This window comes from Urocitellus parryii, chromosome 10 (assembly GCF_045843805.1).
Source record: "Urocitellus parryii isolate mUroPar1 chromosome 10, mUroPar1.hap1, whole genome shotgun sequence".
Classification (NCBI taxonomy): Eukaryota; Metazoa; Chordata; class Mammalia; order Rodentia; family Sciuridae; genus Urocitellus; species Urocitellus parryii.
In genome coordinates this window covers 136,981,580-137,004,643 of record NC_135540.1, presented here as the reverse complement: position 1 = coordinate 137,004,643, position 23,064 = coordinate 136,981,580, and the positions used below count along the sequence as shown (strand labels likewise).

General features: G+C 37.9%; 1 non-coding gene across 1 annotated transcript; it reads left to right on the top strand.

Moving 5' to 3' along the window:
- The first annotated feature begins 10,699 nt into the window (after positions 1-10,699).
- LOC113193477 (U2 spliceosomal RNA) lies at positions 10,700-10,889 on the top strand. Its single transcript, XR_003302148.1, has one exon. It is a non-coding gene; the product is annotated as a U2 spliceosomal RNA (small nuclear RNA).
- Positions 10,890-23,064: the final 12,175 nt, after the last annotated feature.

Genomic DNA, 23,064 nt, shown 5'->3' with positions numbered 1-23,064 from the left:
TGTTGGTCAGACTGGTCTGGGTGGTCATCTCAGTTCTGGCTCTGAAAGTGGCTCCGTCGAAGTCCTTACCACTAGAGGGGACCACCTCCATTTGCTGCTCCAGATGTTTATCCATCAGACTTGATCCTTGAAGGAACAATTTGGTTCCTAAGAAAAAATTGCTCCTGCTTAGGTAATCAGTCTCATCTGGGATGGAGATATGGCCAAGGGTGGGAAAGACACTGGAGTGCTCATCCTGAACTTGGAAATTTCCCACATCTCTCAGTAAATTCCAGTCCTGTCACGGCCAGTTCTTTGACTTGAAAAGGTTACTGGACACATTTAGTTCTTTCCTAAAATAAAAGGATACTTTGATGTTTGGGTTCTTTCCTAAAATAAAAAATAATTCTACAAAATTCACAATTAATCATATAAAAGAATTCATACAAATGCTCATTATAGGAGGAATTGTGTTTCTTCAAAACTCACATTCAGAAATCTGAATCCACATTCCCTAACAATATGGCTGCATTTACAGATAGGGTCATTTAAGAGATGATTATGTTAAAAATGAGGTTATATGCATGGGCCCTAACCTAATATGAACAGTGTCTTTATAAGAAATTAGGAAGCAGACTTAATGCAAGGACCATGAAAAGATACCTGGAGATGATGACTGACTATGACCCAAAGGAGAGGCCTTGAAACAACAACAACAACAACAACAAAAACCATCCTGACGACTTGATCTCAGAACTGCTAAGAGGTAGATTTCTGTGATTTCAGCCACCCAAGCTGTGGTATTTTGTGATGGCAGCGGATGAATACGATGTCTTAACCAAAACCCCAACTCAATAGTAGCAGGGCCTAGTACATGTTAGCATTTTCCTTTACATAATAATGTTTGTAATACAGCATAAATAAAATGCTCATAAAGCTTGAGATGAAATTCTTCTCAAGTCAACAGCTTAAAGAAACTACGTATTCACTTTCATTGAATTATTTGTTTCAAAATATTGCCACGGCGATGGAACATATTCTGCCAACTTTATTTTATTTATTTATTTTTTAGAGCACAGGAAGGTCTCCAAAGCCAAGGACCTCAGCCAGGTATGAAGAAGAAGTCCAGGCCAAGCTCTTGCTGTCAGAAGAATTGGCCCTTCACTGTCAACAGAAGTGATGGATAGGGCAGCAGGGCGTGTGCAAGAGGTGTAGAAATTACCATGGTATCTCCAAGATGTGCCAAAAGAATAATATTGCCTAAGACAAAACCATTAAAAGGCACAGTCCTTTCTGGGACACAGCTCATGCTGTACCTGTGGCTAAACCCTTGTAGTTTGTACCTAGTTCCCCACCGACTTTACAACCTGTCCAGCACTGTGGCCCTGGTCCCCATCATGCTGGCCCACAGCCAGATGGAGTTTGAACAATGTTCTCAACATGTAGTTAAAAATGTGTAATTTGCAGGCATCCACCATGTTCCAGGACTTATGAAAAGCACCCATGAGCCTCAGTGAGAAACGGCTCATTATATAAATAACAGAAGACAGAACTGAGATGCACACTCAGAACTTAATCCAAGTTCTGCCTTCTTTTGAGGCAGGCTGTTGTAATAAGGTATGGATAATGAGAGATATGAAATGTACATTTGGATTGTAGGAGCTTGGGGGTAATAAAAGAAATCCACTCTTAAGTTATAGTTCCAGATAAATAACAGAATAGAAGGAGTCCTTCTTCGGTCTCGTCTCTTTCAATGATTACCCCTCTCAATTTCAAAAGATTACCATCAGGATTAAACAAAGATATGGATTCAGAAATGTACTTCTCTGTTTTAGCATCTATCGTGGTTGAATGGATAATTAGTAGGCTTTGGAGTTTTATGATCCCGGCTGTGAGTCTCAGCCCTATAGCTACCATATCTGTAATTCACGTGCAGGCTTCTTATGATCTATACACCTCAGTTTCCTGCTCTGTGAAATGAAAGTCAGAGCTGCTTCTCAGCAGGTCTGTGAAGAACCAGCAAAATCTACCTGGATGAAGCTGGTGGCCAGTCACTCTAGGGCCTCCCAAGTCACTGGGCCTCTGTGTTTAGACTCCATCCCTCCATGGATAAACTCACACTTTAGTCCTTCTCCACCTTCCCTAGCAGGGACTCAGGGATACCACAGTGATCACCAACATTCTTTGGAATTGATATTGGAAAATATTAGCAGCCACTTTATGGATTTCAAATTGTACCCAAGAGATGTTCCGGGATTGTATTGTGTTATTTGGCTTCGTAATAGGCCCACTGTATTTCACTGCCTACCATGTTGGCAAGTGATATGGAACCAGGAAAAAATAAACTCTGTGCCATAGTTGTCCTGGAATTGGTCACTTATTTGAGGTGGCTGAAGCTGCATCTACACCTGTGCCAAAACAACCAACCTGTTTATTAAGTTGCTCATTTGACTTTAGGTATGTAATAATTAATGGGATTCAAGGAAAACATTGTTTTTATTTCTTTGACATTTTCCCTTTATCTGTTCCTGGATGTTGAAGGGTGATGACAGGCTCTGTTGAGTCACAAAAAGAAAAATTTGACTGGAAATTTTATTTCCATTATCTGGATTTTTACCTGGGTGGCTTAGGAGAACCAGAAATTTCGCTTGTGTGTGTATATTAAGGATTTAATATGAAGCTACAGTCTAATCATTTCTAAAATGAATTTGGCTATGTTGTAGTAAATCAGGGAAATGAAGCATGCTTCATAAATTTCATCACTATTAAAATAAAGGTCATGTTCAAAGGAGGGGGGCATGAGCTGAAAATTAATACCTGATTTAAAATGTTTAGGGATTAAAATTTTAAATTGCACAGCTCAATTCTGTTAATATTGAAATGCATAATTCGAAACACTGACAGATGTGATAAAGAGGATTCAAATGAAGAAGTAGAACTTTTCAAGTTTCCTCCAACTGATTGTGAAAGTAAATTGCTTGGGAAGCTCTTTTGAAATGCAGATTCCTGATCCCCATTCCAAAGATTCTACTTCCCTAAGTTTCTGGTAGGAGTGTTGACAAAATTCCAATGTTTGCTGAAAATCACAATTATGAATTAAATCACTATATTATTTTATTCATCTTTTGAGCAGTTGTAACCAATATATCTGAAAAGAACAAGGTGTAGGAGGAAAAGTTTATTTTGGCTCACTGCTTCAGAGCTTCAGTCCATGGTGTGCTGACTCCCTGGCTCTGGGCCCAAGGAGGGGCAAAATCATGGTGGAAGGGTGTAATGGAGGAAGCAGCTCAAGGCTTGGAATCAGGAAGCAGAGGAAAGAGAGAGCTTCACTTCCCAGAGACAAAGTGAAAACCAAAATTCACACTCCCAGTGACCCACCTCCTCCAGCCACACCCTAACTGCCAATAGTTACCACCCAGGTAATCCATGTCAGTGGATGAGTTTCCTGATTAGGCCAAAGCTCTCATGACCTAATCATTTTACCTCTGAACATTCCTGCATTGTCACAGATGTGAGGTTTCAGGCCTCATTTCACAGCTAAGCCATATCATGTTCATTACCCTGATGTGCTTTTTGCCCCTCCTCTAGATATTTCCATAAGACTTTAGATGTCCCTGACTCAGGATCTTGTAACAAACCTTGCCCTCCATCACAGGGATAAAAAAAAAAAAAAAAAAAAAAAAAACCCTTTAACCTTATATTTGTAGCTACCTTTAATAATTATCAAATCAGTTATGTGCTTAGTGTCAAATAATAAAAATTCAAACTTATATATAAAGGAATTTTAAAAAAATCTATGTCACTTATTGAATGGAAAGAAAAGAAATACAAAGATGGAAGACATTTCTTTATCTATCACAGCTTTCTAGGATGACAGGGCTCAGGGAAATTTCAATATTTTCATTAACCAATCTTTGTTAATCCACTTTGTAAATCTGTCAACAATTATTGAAAACCTACTGTGCCCCTGAAACTCTTTGATTCTGGAAATGCAAACCTCCCTATCATCAAGAAGATTGCAGTCCAGCTGGGTGTGGTGGTTCACACCTGTGATCCCAGCCAGGTTCAAGACCAGCATCAACAAACTAGCAAGGCCCTAAGCAACTTAGAGAGATTCCTGGCTCAAAATAACACAGTCTAGCAAGAAACACAGATAGGAAAGCAGAACTTGCAGTGCCATGAATTTTGCAGTTCAATGAATTTTGCAGGCTGATCTGGAAGACAAACAGGAAGAGGAACTTTTCTTCCCTTCCTCTCTCTTATCTGGGTACTTCCACAAGAAGAAACATCTATTTGTTGACGATGCTGGTGTCCGGGCACCTGGTGCTCAGTCCTCCTTGAGCTTTTTAACTGGTTTCAGAGTATGAGAAGAGATCCTGCAGAAGATTTCCTCACAGAAGGGCACCATGTTGTCTTTTCTGATACATCCTTGGCCAAGGAGGTATGAATGTGTGAGTTAGTCTGCCTGTTCCTGAGGATGGTATTATAAGACATGACCTGTTACTGGTAAGTTCCCCATCACTTTTATCAGTAAAATAGCTGCCATTTTTAATTGCTTTTCCCCTTACATCAGTGATGTTATTAGATGTTTAGTAGTTGCACTATGGGTGAGGAAGAAGTTGATTTGCCATGTTTGAAGATTTAATTGGTATAAATTTATCCACTTGGGTTAATTTCAAGCTGCCAAGAAAGAGTTGCTAGCCATAGCATTGAGTTAAGATGTAGACAATCAGCTTTTACCACCTGGTAGTTCAGCATATCATTACCTGACATTTTGAACTCTAGAAAGAAGACACTAAAATTTATATTTTGACATCTAAAGGGAAAAGCAGATGTTATTTACCCAGTCTCCTAAATCTCCAATGGTAGTATTTCACTAACCTCAAAAGTCAGAAAGAATATCACATTGGATATTAAATGTCACCATATATAGGGGAGTGCAGGATACATTCCAGGAGTGCAGGAAATTATATGCAAAGATGTGTCAGCTTGAAAGACTCCAATGGGCTGATTCAGTGGGTCTGGGATTAAGCATGCATAAACGGCAATAGTAAGAGACTAGTGTGAAAAGTAAGCTCCAATTTTGATTGTGTAAGCGTGCATACTATGCGAACCAAAGAGAAGCTATTTATTTATTTTAGTGATGCCTAAGGCCAATTACTTTTAGCCTAGGGCCTCTTTGTGAGAAAAAATATCATGAAACACTGTTCTTATATGTGATGCCAGAGACCGCACATAAGACAATGAAAAAATAAAAATAAAAAGATGACACCTTGGGAATGTTTCCTTCACCTTGGGAATCACCTGAAAAACTGGAGCATTTAGATCTGTGAGGATTGTGAAACACAGGTGTTCTACTGTCACTCTGAAGGGCTTGAGAGAATCTAGTGGATATCTAGGTGTATACAAGTACAGTTCCAACTGTAGCTGGCAACTGTTGGAGAGCCATAGGGTACTCTTATCATAGCAGACTGATCTGATCTGGCCTGAGTCAAGAATATTCACCAGGACATCATGAGTGACAGTGGTAGAAATGAACAGGGGTGAACCTGAAGAAGGAGTCAAGCTAGAAGATATTGCCAGATGTTATGCACCAGGTCTTTTGGGGACCAAGTCAGGGCAGAGACAACAAGCTTATGGGGCAGAGACAGGATGGAAAATAGAGCTAGGATATACAATAAGTGGATTTTGATAAATTATTGACTAGCAAAATCAGTCACTTTTACTGGTTCCTTTATTACAGTCACTTTCAATCAAATGACTTCCCAAAACCCACTGGAAAGGCACAATGATGAAGTGCAAAAAAATAGACTTTGGAATAAGACAGCTGACTTAGCCCAACTTTTTCTTATATAAAAATAGAATCTATATCTATCTAGGGATGTGGAAAATGAGGAGAATTTACTGTAAAGCATGAAGTGCATTAATCAGGGCTTCTGTTTGCAATGGAGAGCAGCACTCTCCTGAAAAGCTTTCAAGGAGATTATTAGAAGACTTCCAGTGTATCCTCAGATAAACCGCACAACCAAATATCCACAAAGCAGGAACCTGAGCAGGAGGATGACCACAGAACTTGGAGCAGTCAGAATACTCATTTTCACTGACTCTCCGCGACTTTTTTTCGGATATGAATATGGTAGATCTCCTACCATAGGCTGGCTTTCCCATATGCCAAGAAGATGGTCACAGGCAGCCTCCAGGCTCATGCCAACATGATGTCATCAACACATCAATGGAAATCCCTCTTCTTTTGTGTGTGAGAAACTGTAAGGGAGACTTCTTGTTGGCCTGTCTTGGATAAGAGGCAGCCATGCTAAGGAAAGATATTTTATTTGAAAAATATTTTAAAAGCAAGTCACGGATGAATTATACTTCTTTCAAGATAAGCAGATCAATAAATAAGCACTCACCATGTAAGGTGTACATAGTTGATGTTCAACAAGTGACGTGATACGTAATATGTTGAGAATTGTGTGTTCTTGCTAAATTACTAAAACTTGCATCCTGATTAGGAGTCCATGCTCTAATGTCAGCATATTTACCACACCTCTCTTAGTTGAATATGAAATAACATCTTTATTAAAAAGAATCAATATTCTATCTTAAAAAAAAAAAACTGTTAGAGTTTTAGGATGCCAACGACCTAAACTCACTCCTGACTCCCCTCCAAAATTCTAACCAATAAGAAAAAACAAGAATCACTATCTACTGGAGTTCATAGTTCTGGGTTAAATGATTGAACAAGTGCCTTATCCTTCCCAGTTGTATAGTTTTTGATCCACTTTCTCAGAACACAAGCCTTGAACATGAAGATGTGTTTTCACCCCAGCTTTGAAATCCCTAGATGCATTACACAGGAATTGCATAATATCTACACCAGGAGAATATCGCAAATCTGCAGAGACCCTGGAAACCCTGTCACACTGGATGAGTATAATGAATGAGAACGAAAATATTAGGTCTAGCATGAAGGCCAGGAAGTAAAGACATCCCCTGAGACTTGGTACAGGCCGACACAAGAGGTCAAATGGCTAAGAGGACCCCCTTTCCCTACCATCTCTATGATTCTATATTGTAATGAATCCCCAAGCAGGTCAAATTATTCACTCTTCCTGTCCCGGTGAGCACAGAGAAGCCATGTCTTCCCCAGCCCTTCCCTGTAGGGCAGGTAGACTACATGAAGTTCTTTATTCCAGGTTATGATGCAGAAATAGGAAAGCAGGGTGTAATCATTTGTCATTCACTTTACTTCTAACCTAACAGTTTGCTTTCAACCTCACTTTCCATCAATTCTTCCTCATGATTTCAGGATGAATCCAGGCTCTCCAGCTCCTTTCAGCACTGTCCACCTGTACTACTCTAAGGAAGGCTTGCATCTGTGGCCGAAGGCCATCTGGTTTCCTCTCTCAGAATAATCTAGCTCAGCCTGGCCCAGTGGTGCACACCTTTAATCCCAGCAACTCAGGAGGTTGAGGCAGGAGGATCACAAGTTTGATGCCAGCCTCTGCAATTTAGTGAGACCCAAAGCAAATTAGACAGAGGAGAAATAGATCAAAATAAAAGATAAAAGGGCTGAGGATGTGGCTCAGTGGGCAAGCATCCCTGGGCTCAATCCCTGGTACCAAAATAAATAAATAAATAAATCATTTGGTTTGGCTCATCATGTAGGCAGTGTCAAGTTGTCCCATGGCATAGTCTAGTGGACTACAAAGTCCATCCATAAGCACAGACACTTTCTCCTCACTCTCACTTATTACATTTTTTTTTTTTTTTACTTTTTACCTTGTCATTATCTTGCTTCTAACAGTCTCAAAGGTTCAGTGGCCAGATATGTATTTCCACCACCTCCTATCTTATCCCAGAGACACTAGTGAAGAAAACCGCACAATGGAGAGGAAAGTCAACACTGGCTACCTGCAAAATGACGTCAGTGACGCACTGTCTCCAGACCCAGCAGCTGCTCCTGACGTGTCTGATCTCGGGGATGGCTGCCCACCAGGCCTCTCTGAGGAATCCCACTGGCCCTCCCCACTTGGTCTATTCGTATTTTCAGCAATCCTCCACCACAGAATGCAGAGATCATTAGGACCTTTCATTAAAACGTTCTTCTAGAACATTCAAAGATTCTAACTGCATATTGAGAATAGCAGCAAGAAGTCCTGTAAGTATTGCTGACTGTGAGTTCTGTTTGTTTATTTTAACTGTACCAGGGATGAAATCTAGGGTCCTGGGTACATGTTAGGCACTGAGGTACCTCCCCATCCTTGTTATTTTTAAATTTTTATTTTGAAACAGAGTCTCCCAGTTACTCAGGCTGACCTTGAATTTTTGATTTTCCTGCTTCAGCCTCCTCAGTAGCTGGGATTACAGATGTGTGCCACCATACCTGGCAACTGTGGGTTTTTAACAGTGGTACATTTTTGCTTCTCTGGTGATGAGTTCTGTTTTCAAAAGTTGTTATCCTGCTTTAGCTTGACACTGAGTTCAAGATTCTAAGAAATTATTCTAAATACATTCCTTTGAATTCGGCGGATATATACAAATATGTATCTTCCCCAAGTTGCAGTGGTAATTGAATGTGTTGAAGGAATTTTTAAAAATGCTTAGAATATTTACATTTCCCTAATGAATTCAGAATGTGATATGTTTTTAGTATTTATTAGGTATGATCCTTATTCTGTAAAGCAGCAACATAAGTAAATATAAGAAATGCCAAAGGAGCTTATAATGAATTCTCCAGAGGCAAGAGTGTACATTTTTCCACTGAATTAAATAAAATAAATTCCAAGAGGGCATTTTTTTTTAACTTGAGAGCAAATTAAATCATGGTGTAGAATTTTCTCCAAATAAAATATTTTATTCAGATTTTTTCAAGTGTTTTAAAAAGAATTTTTTATTTTTGTTCAATGACTGATGCAATATATACAGACTGCTAAGAATCTGAAAAAAATCATGAGTACATAAACATTCTACATCACTCCTCCCCCTTCATCACAAGAAAATAACTAAACCAAAGCTCTGTAATGATTATGATATACTTATCTAGATTTTACACAATCTATGCCTTCTGCTGCCTTTTGTTTGTTTGTTAAATGATTTTAAAAGCACACAGTCATTTTTTACTTCTACTGTTAGATGGTCTTACTTTCAAAATGTTTTTTAGTTTTTATTTGACTGATTTCAAACTCTAGATGAAATTATCTCAATAAATGCAACCCAATCATTATTAATATAATGCAGAATTAGTGAGCCAAAAAATCAAATAAGTTTTATTTTAAATTATGAATCAACAAGGTATATTAATCATTATTTAATATACTTAATATTTTAATATATGTATATCAGCCTATTATATTTCTATTATTTGTGTTTATATTTATAACCTATTAATGAGCATTTCAGGATAGGCCATCACTCTTTACTTACCAATTTTGTAATTTTGATCATTTCTAAAGAGTTCTTTTACTTAAAATTGCATTTGCTGCTTTGATGAGATGTATTCTAGTTGTGCAGTGACTTATTACATGCAAATTTTTATAACTGTGTTTTGTTTCTTCCTCTAACAGAATTAAGGTGGGTTTGTATTTAATTCTTAAGTGGAACATAGTTCTAATGTGTTCTGTTCCCTTCTATAAGGCCAAGTTGACTACTGCTAACCTGACCCTCCCATAGGTAAAGCCACATATTATGGGCACAACACAAAATTATCACCCGATGACTCTGAAAAGTGAAAAAAACAAGTGGGAAATGCGTGGGCATGGATCCACATTTGGGAAAATGAAATGGCATGGGAAGAATTTCCCATATTTATGGTTTTTATCATGTGAGTGGACCACAGTGGTCATGGTGGAGTGGCCACATTTTAGTCTAGAATATCCTGTAGAAAGACCTGAGGCTGATCATGGTTGCTAACAAGAAGGGGAGAACAGAAAAGAGAAAGCATAGGAAGAACATCTAGAATTCTGTGTCAAACTCTACCTAAATTATTCAACTCCACTCTGAAATATGTGTGGAGAAGGCAAAGTCAAAGCAGTCACATCAAGAATAAAAGAATGGAACTGTGATATGAGATGCCAACTAAGTTAATTGGCTGCCAAAGCCAAAGCCAAAAACCAAACTCCTTGAAGGAATATACTACAATCCAGTCTTCACACCCTAATAGTTATCATTTTATGAATATAATCCAGACATATCCAGCATGTGACAAAACAAAACATTGACCCATAATCAAGAGAAACAAGTACAGAGAATTGGGAAGTTGCCTCTGTTGCTAGAAATACGACAGACACAATGACTTTTAAAGCAGATGTTATAATTATGCACAGTTCTATGAAGAAAAACCTGTTTTGATGAAGGAATACAGGGAATCTAAGCAGATCAATAGAAAATATAATGTACAACCAAGTAGAAATTCTACAACTGAACATTATCCTCAAAGTTCTAGAGATTCTTTAGAAATATAATGTAGATGAAAGAGAAAAGATATGTGAATGTAAAAATGGATGGGTTGATATTATCAAATACAGAAAAGGAAGGAGAATATTTTTTAAAGGAAAGAATATTCAGAACATGTGGATCTATATCAAAGAGTCTAAGAGACACATAATTAAAGTAATATAGGAAGAGGAGAAGGAAACTTATTTGAATAAGTAATGGTTAAAATTTCCCAAAGTTTGGTGAATGATAAAAAAAAAAATTTCAGATTCAAGAGGCACAGGGAAACACTTCTCAGTCTTTTGGCTGAGATCCAAATGGCATCTATCTTTTCTTGTCAATTTAATACGTGACACGTCTTCTATCGCAGGACAAGATATAAAATGGATTTTTGGAGCAGGAAGATGGAATCAGAGCTCCATCTACTCCATGGTTCCATCTGGTATTTCAGTCCCTCTAGGAATGGTGTACCCTACCCATGTTTCTGGTTAGTAAAAGTAGATTTATTTTTCTTTTACAAAAAAAAAAAAATATATAGAAAAAAAAGAAAGGAAAATGCAAAGCGAATCAAATCAGGATATGTGATAAAAACAACACACAAGTAAACATGTCAATTTATTTATATTATTTTTTGCTAGGGGAGGGGTGATGTACTCGGGATTGAACTCAGGGGCACCCACCACTGAGCCACATCCCCAGCCTTATTCTGTATTTTATTTAGAGACGGAGTCTTACTGAGTTGCTTAGCTCCTCGCCATTGCTGAGGCTGGCTTTGAACTTGCAATCCTCCTGTCTCAGCCTCCCCAGCCACTGGGATCACAGATGTGTGCTACTGCAGCCAGCCAGATAAGTCAATTTATTAAAAAATAAAGGTAATGCACTAGCTTACTGAACAGCATAGACCAGTCTGGCCTAACTTAAACATGCCTAGCACAGTCCTTTTAACTCCTAATTTGGCAAAATTATCTAATGGAAATCCTGTTTAGTAATAAAATGTGTAATGTCTCACGTATTATTCAAAATGAACGAACAATACAGGACACTGCAGAATGTTGACTGGTTCTCTCCTGTCACGTGGATGACTGGGAGCTGCATGTCACTCCTTCTGCATCATGAGGGAATACCATGTCACATCACTGGTCTGGGAAAATGTCAAAACATAAAGTATGTATTCTAGTGAATGTGTATGGCTTTTGCACCATCATGAAGTGAAAAAAAATTGTACTTTGAACCATCTTAAATTGAAAACTCTGTGTGTGTGTGTGTGTGTGTGTGTGTGTGTGTGTGTTTGAGAGAGAGAGAAACGTACAAATAAAGGTTGAGTAGCTAATGAGCTTGTATGGTGGTAATATTTCCATATTTTACATTAAGTGGTATAATCTTTACCAAAAGTAGAGTTTTAAAACTTGAAAATGTACATTTTAGTACCTGAAGAAGGCATTAAAAATTAAAGCAGAAAGTTGTAACTAAAAAAGTGGCTATTTTAAAATGGAATTAAACATATTCAAGTAATGTAGGAAAAGGGGAAAAGAATAATGCAAAATAGAAAACAAAGGAAATGTTAGGCCTAAGTCCAATCATAGCAATCATTACATTAAGAGTAATAGGCTAACTATACCAATTAAGAGCTATTTGTCAGCATAGATTAAGAAGAAAAGCCAGATATGTCTTTAGGAGACATGCTTTAAAAATAAAAACACAGAAATGAAAATAAAGACACAAACAGGCTGAAGTTAACATTAGAAAATACATTTATGCTAACAAAAGGCATAAGAAGGCTGACTTAACTATACTAATATGTAAAATATATTCGAAGCAAAGAGTACTATTAGAGAAAACAAGAATATTTCATAATGAAAATGAAGTGATTTTTCAGGAACATATCATGGTTACAAATGTATAGGTACTTAATAACAGAGCTTCAAAACACATAAAAAGGGAGAAAATTCTCCAATTGCAATTGTAAATTTTAATCTTTGTCTTTCTGCAATTGATAGAACATCTAGAAGAATAAATAAGTATTAGATCATCTGAACAGAAGTTCTGAAAAATATCGTATCAACCTCTCTTATATTTATAAAATTCTGTGTTTAGGATGTGTAGAGTAAGCACTTTTCAATGCATGTATTGTATGCAAGACAAAATATTGAACTATGTCAACTTTACAAGAATAGAAATGCACAGAAATCTCTGAAAATAACACAATAAGATTATGAAAAATAATTTTTTATATTTTGTTGTTAGAAACTCATTTCTAAAGAATGCATGAAGATACCCGAAGAAAAAATAAATATTCTATAATAAATAATAAAGAAAATGCAACTATTAAAAAATAGTAAGTATGTAATTAAAGCATTCATGTGAGGGATACCCATAGCTTTAAATGCTAGTTAGAAAAGTAGAAATCAATGAACTAAAGTTTCTAGTTAAGAAACTGTGGGTGGAGTGGAGAGAGAATGTAAACCTAAAATATGCAGAGGAAAAAAAAAAGAAAGAATAGCAACTAAAGAAGGAAGCTATGAAAAATTAGTAAATCCATGGCTAGCAACATCAAGGACAAAAGGAGACTTAACACAAATCACCAATACCAGTGGGAAGAAAATGTTTTCATGTGTATCTTATAGACAGAATATTATGTGGATCTCATAACAACAAGTTTAACAGAGTCGTGTTTTCCTCTCATTTGGTCATGAAGTCCTTCTGGGGCGAGTGGCTATCAATTCCAATCTTCCCCAATAGGATCCCGGGAAGGTGTTCCTGGATCTCTATGGTGTTCCTTTCCTAGGGCACCTTTTCATCCTGGCTGGTGGCTCATGTGCCTGATCCCTGCCCAGGTGTCCCTCACATAGGATAAGTGTCATTTTGCCTGATGTCCTTGAAGCCTTTATCTGACCTGTGTCCAGTTGACTGTTTTTGGCCACTCTCCAGGTGGAGAGGCAGCTTCAGGTGTGCTGGTCCGAGGAGGCAGCAAGACAAACCCCATGGATCAACAGAAGAAGTCAGTCCTTATTACTGACAGATCCAGAGAAGAGAGGAGCAGGCCTGCCAAGCCAAGGAGAGGGGGAACCATCCAGGAAGGCATGCCCACACAGTGGGTGAGGAGTTGAGAGAAGCAGAGGTTCTCATGGCCCGAAGCCTTCATGGAATCCACGGAATCACCTAGAAACATTTACTACAGAGAGTCCCAGTTGATGGCCTTAGAGTAAGCAGTTATGAGTTCTGAGTATTCGACAGTGACTCAAAGGTGGTCACTTGTTCATGTGTGGAAGGTATACAGACATTGGGCTAGAGGGGGAGTCGGTTGGATTGACCACCTTGAGGAACTGGGAGGAGGCGGAGACAGGAGAACCTGTCAGTGGTGACTGAGTCCCTCTTCTGTAAAAAGAAAGTCCCACTCATACACAAAATGAATGCCAAGAGAAGATAAAATTGTAAGAATGCACTAAAAGCTACTTGGATGAACTTAACAAATACTGTGGAAATTACAGACAATTAAAAATGAAACAAAATGAAAAAGAAATGTGAAAGCCACGTCTCTTTTAAAGTCATTAAACCTATTAAAAAAAAAAAAAACTTTTGCCATGAAAATTTTCATTCCCTGGTGATTTCACAGTTAAAGACTAATAACTTTTTGAGAATGAAGTGATATAAATTTTACACAAACTCAGAAAATAAAGTAACACTTCCCAACTAATTTTATGAGACTTCGTGACTCTAAAGACAAACCAAATAAAAATGTTTCAAAAAACATACAGATTAATATTCCTCCTGATCAAATGGTGTTAATTTCAGTGATACAAAGTTGGCCTAACATTTGAAAATTAAGCAATGTGATTTATCAGAGTCAAAAAGAAATATCATATGAACCTACATGAATGCATAAAAATATCTGATGAAATTCAATGAACTTTCACATTTTAAAAAATAATTTCAGAAACAGGCATAGAAGGGAATTTCTACAACCTTCAAAGGGAGATTTATGAAAAAGATACAGCTAATATCAGCCTTAATGATGAAATATTAAGCACTTTCTCCCTAAAAACAAAAGGAATAAAGGATGTTCACCACACCACTTCTATTCATCTTTTTATTGGAAGTCTAAGAAGCTGCAACAAAATAAGAAAATAAAATTTAAAAACAAAAAGCTTAGGTCTTTAGATCAGTGATAGAGAGCTTGTCTAACATGCATAATGCCTTGGGTTTCATCCCCAGCACTGCAAACTAAATAGATTAGAAAAAAAAAATGGAAACTTCACTACTTTGCAGGTGATGATGGTTTGTATAGGAAGTACTAGGAAATCTTTCAAAGAATTGTTAAAGTAATAAATTCAACAAAGGATGACAGGATACAAAATCGACAAATAAAATGTAATTGTTTATTAAGGAGTTAGCAGCAGGAGAAATGAATATGAATTTAATATGAATTATTTACATAAAATACTTAGGAATAAATTAACAAAAATTGTGCAAGCTCTCTTTCCTCCAAATTACATAACAGTGCTTTACTTCAGAAAATCAAAAAAGTGTTAGATAAATGAAGAAATATACTATGGTCACAGATTAGAAGATTTAGTTTTGTTATAATTTCCCCTAGATTCATCTATAAATTCAGTGCAATCCTTATCAGGTTCCCATAAAGTTTCTCTCTTTTTTTAATGAAATTGACAAACTGATTATGTTATTAAAATCTTAACAGTCTAAAATATCCAAAAAGATATTGTAAAAGAAGAAAATTTGTAGAGCTTACAACCTGATGTCAAGATTTACAATAAAGCTATGGTAATCAAGACCTATAGTACTAGAATAAAAACTGACAAATGTATCGATGGAACATTGTAGGAAGTCCATAAATAGACCCACACATACAAAATAATCTTTATATTTAACATAACTGTTAAAACAATCAAAAAGGGGGAAGGAAAAACATCTTAGCAAATACCATTTGAAACAATTAGATATCAACAAGGAAAAAAAAATTAGTCTGGACCCTTCCACCGTCCTCAAAATGTAATTTGAGATGAAACAGAGATCAGAACATGAAGGATAAAATCATCATAAACCCATCAAAGAAAACACATAGGGGATGATATTGCCTTGTCCTCGCCAAAGGGGCCTAGTGTTTCAACATGTTTTAGTAAATAGTTTGTCTTTGTTCATGGATACATCCAGAAAACTAAAAGGTGATTGAATACACTGGCTCTCTGTGTCTGTCCATCACAAAATGCACATTTTGACTGAGACCAGTGGACAATAATAATGGATCTGAATCCACTCCACCTACAACTCTGTGCTGTGTGGTACAGACAAACGGGCCATTATCATTGGCTACCCACGTGGCCCCATGACTGGCAGCCAATTAAGGCTTCTCCTGTGTGGTCTGTTGGGTGCACCACAGATCAGGACCTGAAAAGCTGCCTCGAAATGCAAAATATTTTAACAAACACTGCACAAAATAAGATAAACAAATAGCACACAGAAGCACTTGGAAAACTGACCATCATTAGAGATTAATACAATTCAAATGAAAGCCACTATACTGTTCTACAGATACCAAAAGGTCTAAAGTATGGATGGCATCAAATTTTAGTGAAGCTGAAGAACAACTAGAACTATCACCCATTATTAGTGAGAATGTAAAATTTTACAACCAGTCTGGGAAAATTTACATAAGTTTTTCAAAAAAAATCAAACATGCAAATATTCTACGACTTACTAATTCCTATCCTAGACATTTACTCAGAGGAATGTAAATTTATTTTCACAAACACATAAAGTCATACAAAAAGGTTCATAGCAGTTTTAAGTATCATACAGAAAACTGAAATTGGGTGGGTTAAAAACATCCTGCTACATTCATTCAACAGAATACCACTCAGCAATAAAAAGGAGTGCACAAGGATATAAGCAATAGCACGGAAGGATCCCCAAATATTCAGCAAATAAAAGAAGTTCCCCACAACCAAGTAAAAGATGTATGTAAAATTATCGAACACATGAAATGAACACATTGGAATAATTAGAACACTAATTGCTTCAGGGAGAAGAGGTAAGAACTAAAGGTGAATGGGCATGGGTGGTAGTGTGTACATCTCTCTGGAGGTTGAGTTAATCAAGCATATACACTTGTCAAAACACAGTGAATGTACAGAAAGATCATCAGTTTTATTGAACATAAATTGAATATATAGAGAGAAAACTTCCAAATACATTTTGAACCCTTATTAATAATATCATTCTAAGTACTTGAAGGGGAACACAGAATGTCAATAATTACTTTGAAATGCATCAGAAATAAGATGGGTTGGTGAATGGATAGTGATAGATACATAGATATGCAATAAGCCAATATAGTAAAATATGAATTCACAGTATGAAAAAGTAAAGTCATATTAATATTTCAAAAAGAAGCACAGAGCAGTGGTGCACATCTTTGATCCTAGTTACTCAGGAGGATGAGGCAGGAGGATTACAAGTTCCCTGCCAGCCTGGGCAACTCAGCGAGACCCTGTCTCAAAACTAAATTTTTTCAAAGGATTTATTTGATCATTCAGCAATTCACGAATTTGTCAGAACCAGACTGCAATTTAATACACTCCTGAGAGGGGTGAGGAAGGAAACTTTGATGTTTGTGGAAACAAGATAAAGGAAACTGATAAGATTGGTTAGAGTAGAAAGTCCCTAGTTAGAAGTTAGCTGATGGTTTCTAATTGGTAAAGTTTGTAGTTTGCTTTTGCTGTTTATATTGAGCTTGTCAGCATAATGGTGTTGGTGTTTCTCTCTATGTCTCTGTCTCTGACTGTCCATCTGTCTCCCTCTCTCTCTGTCTCTCTCTGTATATGTATATATACACTCACATACATATATATGTATATCCATATATGTGATATAGATATGAAGTGTTCCCCAAAGCTTATGAGTGAGACAATGCAAGGAAGTTTAGAGGTGAAATGATCAGGTTATGAAAGCCTTAATATAATCAGTGCATTAACCCACTTGAATGGATTAACTGGGTGGTAGCTGTAGGCAGGTCAGGAGTGACTGGGAGAAGTAGGTCACTCTGGGCATGGCTTTGGTTTATCATGTGTCTCTGGTGAGCAGAGCTTTCTCTGCTGCCTCTTGCCATGACCTAAGTTCCTTTCCTCCACCATGTCCTCCCATCATGATATTCTGCCTTCCCTCAGGCCCAGAGCTGGGGAGTCACCATCTGTGAACAGAGACCTCTAAAACCATGAGCCCCAAATACACGTTTCCTCCTCTATGTTGTTCTTATTCAGTCTTTTGGCTAGAGTCATAAAAAATCTGATTAAATAATAGAAATCTATTAAATAATAGAATGAAGGTGATGGGCTTCAGTGTTCTTTGTAAAGTTCCAGTAACTCTGTTATATGTTAGAATTTTTTATAATAAAATGTTCAAAAATTCACAGTTTTTTTCCCTTTTTCCTTTTCTTTTTTTGTTTGCTTATTTAATTTTTCCTGATGTTTAGTGAATATTTATGATAAATAATGTAGGCTCTCTGAGCTCAGGAAATTTTTTTTATCATCAGTATTTCAATTCCTATTAACATCCATGTGCTTTGGTTATATCTTATCTGTGGATTGCCTCTTGATGGCTGGTCTCTTACGTATCCAGCCTTCTCAGTCATGATTTTCAAGCTCCTAACCATTTTCCTTTAGCCAACTATGTTTCACCAAAATCATTTATTGTTTGTCTTATGAGTCCTTATCCTTGTTTCCAATGCCAATGCCAATGGTGCAATTTGGTTTTTAATTCCAAGCTCTTTTGCTTATTTAGCTTTCTTTTCAACCCACACGCCTTTCTGTTAAATGGAGTATTTTGAGATATTTTGTTTTTCGTGCAATTTTTAAAATTTAAAGTTTACATTTTCTTATCCTTTCCTGAGAACACGGGGTAAAGTTTGTTTCCTGTATTTTTTAAAAAATTTATACATAAAGTTATATTTTCCCCACATTATGAGTACAGGAACACTTTCTTTTCATCATTCGATTTTATGAATCAAAGATTTTCACCACTCACAGTCCATATGTCAAAGCTCTAGCCCTCAAGGAAATGGCATTTAACAGTAGCAATTTGGGGAGATAATTAAGTTTAGACTGGACTCTCAGATGGGACTTTCATGTGAGGTTGGTGTCCCTACAAGATGAAAGAAAAGAATTTCTAGAGAGATTCTCTACATGCACACACTCAGGAAAGACCACGTCCTAAGAAGACAGCCAGCCATCTGGAAGCTGGGAAAAGGACCCTCAGCAGCCACCAAATCTGTTCACACTCTGATATTGGACTTTTTGGGTCCAGAACTGTGAGAAATAAATCTGCTGCTTAAGACACCCCGTTTATGACATTACAGAAGCCCAACTGGATGATGGCATTCAGTGTGTATTTTAAGACTGCTGTTGGAAATTTTCAAGGGATTTGCACAAATTTAAAAGTTATAGCTAGAACCAGTACGTGGTGATGACCAGTATGTGCCAAAGCCAGGAAGCCCAGCTGACCTCATTGCCTGTAAACCAGTCTCCTCTCTGACTCTGACAGTCTCCAGGATCAGCTCTTGCTCCTACAGTATCTCCTTTTCAAAACAGCTGCTGTCCCAGCCAGGGGACTTCTCAGGGAAACCCCAGGGGCCCCTCAAAACCTGGCCTATCCGAATTTTTAGCAATATTCCCCCAACACTCAGGCATCCCTTAGAACATTCAAAGTTCCTGTTTCTTGAGAGCAGAAGTCAGGGTTCATGCAGCTGTTGTCAACTTTGGGTTCTTAACAAAGAAGCCTAACTTCTCTGCTAGCTAGAGCCTGAGAATGCATGGGGAATGAGGGGTCAAAGGGTGTAGTATGGGATATAAAGTGGCACTGATTGCCTCAGAGAGAATGGTAGGGGGGACAAAGAAACGTAAAAAAATGGAAGTGGAGGAGGTTAAATTAAGCATGACTCCCCTCCCTGCAGCCTCCTCCATAACCCTATATGCTAAAAGATTTTGAATTCTTATGTTTAATACCTAGCTTCTTTTTATGCATCATTCTATACAACAGGATTGATAACTTCCAAAAAATTGAAATAAAAATAAGAGTGGCAGAGCTGAGAGTACTTGAGAAGCTAATGTTTATTATTCTTGATGAGAAAATAATTGAGTAGTTCGCACAAAATAATGAAGAAACGAATACATTTTAATTAATCTGAATGTAAAGTGTACTTGAATGTCAATTCTATGATGAAGTTATAAAGGATCAATTAAATACCATTACAAAATTTCACATAGAAATATTCTCCCAGAGGTAGACATGTGAAAACATCCCACAAAACAGTGGACTGAGATTTACCGGTGCCGTCAGTGCAGGGACCTCATGGACTAGAGGCGCCAGGCAGGAAGGCCAGGCCTGCAGGGTTCTCCTATGTCGGATGGAACCTCCATGGTAGACTCTGCTCTGTGCCACTCAATGCCTACACCTGATACTGTTCTCACATCTGCTCTTAGAAAGGAGCATTTGTCTAAAATGACTTCCAAGATATTCAGTTATCCATGATATCCGTGCTTTTCTCTAAAAACATTGGTCAAGAGATTGGAGGTGTCTATGACAAAGAAGATGGCTTGATAACTCTGGTGTCAACAGCAGCTACAGACATGGAGGATAAAGTTATCTTCAGAATTATTATTCAAGGGGAAGAATTTCCCACTTACTCTCTCACCTCTCTAGGCACCAGTATGTCTGAATTTCCACCACCAAAGTACCCGCCATGCACATTGGTCATGTTGAAAGCAGTTACAACTTAAGGAACCAAACACTTCCTTTGTCCTCCAAACACTTCCTGGCACCTCCAGTGATTTATTGATCACACACAGGCTGAAGACAGGGCCAATGTGAAAAGATGGGATCTTTGCAGAGTGAATGCAGACAACAAAGACAAAGGAAGGAGAGATGAAGTTTGCAGGGGAAAAAAATGTGGTAATGGTGACAGCCCTGTAATTGCAGATGTGACAAGCAGCATGGGACTGTGGGGCAGACTAGACAGAAGACAAAGCAGCTGAGTTCTGGCCTGCCTTGCCTCACCAACCAAGGGAGCACATGGAACAAGGTCACCTTCCTCTCTGCAAATGCTTTTCCATACACGAAACCAGGCTAATAATAACCCTGCCCATCTCAGAAGACACTGCTTTAGCAACACCAAATGTAATATTTTATGGGGACAAAAATAGCTCTGGTGAAGGCCCAGTTTTCATTCCACTGAGATCCTTCCAGTACTAAAATAGACATGAGAAAACAGAATATACACCATCAACTTTTGAAGTAGTTTTAATCAATAAGAACATATTGACCAGCCACTGTGCCCCCTCCTGGTATGATGTGGAAATTAGAAGTGGAAGATACAATTCCTGCCCAAGAAAAAGTACTCAGCTCTTTATTATGTCTGCAGCGAACAGTTTTCAGGGACTCACTCATGGCAGAAACTCTGCTAAATAATTTTTATCTCCCACAATCCTTACAACTGCCTATGAAATTGATAGGATCTCCAAACACAGCAAGTTGTAGAAAGAAATTCTATTAGTGGCTCCCAAATCTTGATGTGGATAAAAATCACTTGGAAAGCCTGTTATAAAAGTTCATGAGAGGCACTCCCAAGGACTCAGATTCAGCACGTCTTCAGTACAGCTTGGGAATTTGCATTTTTTAGCAAACTCTCCAAGTAATCTGAAGGAGGTAAGATATAGACCATTTATGATCACTCTCTTCCATATATTATTAACTCTGAGCTGTCAGGGGTTTTGCAGATCATGGAAACCCGTATCTTCCAAATATATCTGATTGCACATGAAACACTTGTTTAAAATATATGGTCCCAGACTTATCCCTCAGCTATTTCAACTTAATAATCTGATATCAAGTTCAAGAATATGTATATGTGATTGTCCAAATGATTCATATAGTTGGACAAATTTGTAGAGTAAGTGAATTGTCTGGTAACATTTTATTAAAAGGAGAACTAAAACCCAGATTCCCAGGTGTCAAAGCAGACTTCTTTCAGTCCATTACTTCCTTAAAAAAGATATTTGCATGTCCTATGTTCCCCTGATTCAGAAAAGGAGAGAGGGGTTTTGAGTTCTCTTCCTTTTCTCAGCTACTGCAGGTGTCCTGGGCTCTTTCTCCGAGACATGATCAGGGCACCCTGTCTAGGGCTCGTCACAAAACCCTTCTAGCATGGAAATTGTAGAACAGAATGGCTTCCTGTCCAGTCTGATGAGGGGTAAAAACAAATGTGTCACACTCACCAAAGCTGCATGGCCAGCTGCAGGAAGCACACACCACTCCAAGGTGAACTGGCCAGCAGGTTCCGGCTCAGGGAGAAAGGCTCACTTGTTTCCCATTACAGCTCACCTGGGCTGTGCGCACTGGCTCCCAGCAGCATCCAACTAGCTGGGCAGGGCTGATGGATTTATGACACACTGCCTTGATGACATATTTAGCAGGCCTTGCTTGCAGGAGTCCAAGACAGGAGGCCAGGAGCTGGAAAAGGAGAGGCCTGCTGGAGACTGAGCCCACTGGGAAAACCGCAGGTGGAAGGCAGTAGAGGAGAGAAGTCTACTCACGGAAATGTGTGTTTGGGCAGTAGCACTTGTTACTGGTGGAGGTTTTAGAGACTGGAAAGTGTTCTGCTGGATGCCAGGGACAGGGGTCTGCTCTCCGACCCTGGTACTGCCTGCCCAGAAAGTCACTGGAAGCCACTTGACCCTGAGCCCCAGTTACCACATTGGAAGAGATAAAATTAAATCCTTCCAATTTTCAGGGTTGCTGGGATAGGAAAACCCATGAAAACGTGAGGACAGGTTGTCACTTGTTACAGCACTGGAAACAGTCCTGTATATCTTACAAGTTAGAACTGTTTTTTTCTAGAAAAAAAAAATTCTTACTTTTGTTTCACAGAGATTCCATAGTCCTGACTAGGCAAAGGATTGTGCTTCAGTGATTGATTTCTATTTTTGTCATATAGAAGGACAAGGAAAAAGGGAAATACGAATTATTATGCAAATCTTGCACTGAGAGAAGTTTTCATAATTTTTCTCATTTATTGCTCATGAAACCCTTGTAAGTTAGAAATTATTTTCTCTATTCTGTAAAGGAGGAAACTGAGACTCGGGGAAATGATGTGCCAAAAAAAAAGAAAGAAAAGAAAGAAAAATAAAAATAGATAATTAGAACCAGAGCCAGGATTTAAGCTGTGCATGGAATAGAGTAGATATTCAACAATTTTCTTTTTTAATTATAGAGGTAATGAATGTCCCCAAATCCAGGATTCTTTTGTCCTAATATGACATACATTCACACAATGGCCTTTCTCCATCCAGGTATCTCATCATGCTCATCATTCAACGTGGTCTTCTTTCACCACTGCTAGGTGCTCCTCTGTCTGGAAATATGGAGGTAAATCAAACATAATGTCTCTCTCTGATAGCTTGATAGTGCACAGGAGAGAGTGGGCTTGTATAGAAATCTGTAAACACAAACTTGAGTGTGCTAATCACATGAAAATTTCCAGAAGAATGATAGAGAGCAAATTATACATTCTAGCAGTCTGAAGAGGTGTTTAGGGCTTGACAACACAGAGATAGGAGGACAATGGAGGTTACAGGACAATCTGGA